Here is a 612-nt window from a genome sequence, read left to right on the forward strand (position 1 = left end):
GAGAATGCTGTGGGAGACGGTGTCAAAGGCCTTGCTGAAGTCCAGGTAGACACATCCACAGCCTTTCCCTCATCCACTAGGCGGGTCACCTGGTCATAGAAGGAGATATAGAAGGAGATATCCTTCTAACACCATCCGCGGTGTTGAGCCAGGTGAGCGTATTGTGGACATTGGTGATGTCCGCGGTGAATGACTGCTGGTCCTGCACCTGCACGTTGTCCCCCGCCAGCTCAGGAAAGCCGCCGCCGGCTTCTGGGCGCTGCTGGGCAGGATGTGGAGCACAGGGGGACCCTGCACCCAGTGCTGAGCTGTGGGGCAGCAGGGGGCCGGGGCAGCGAAGGTCGTGCCAGGCACTTCCGATGCTATCAGAGCCGGAGAGGGAACCTGTCTGTTGGGGGAAGCGAAGAGGGGTGATGGGGTGAGATGTTGGCGGGCAGAGCCGGTTGGGGGGTTACCCTGAGGGCAGGAGCACCAGGAGGAGCGGGAGCCTGCTGCTGTACCTGCCATGGGGGTTGGTTGGGGTGGGGTTTGTTGGGGGCAAACAGCGTTCTGGGGGGTCCGTCCCCATGGCGATCATGATGGTTTGATTTTTCATTCCACAAGAACCTCCTA

Source organism: Aptenodytes forsteri, unplaced genomic scaffold (assembly GCF_000699145.1).
Source record: "Aptenodytes forsteri isolate BGI_AS27 unplaced genomic scaffold, ASM69914v1 Scaffold574, whole genome shotgun sequence".
Taxonomy (NCBI): Eukaryota; Metazoa; Chordata; class Aves; order Sphenisciformes; family Spheniscidae; genus Aptenodytes; species Aptenodytes forsteri.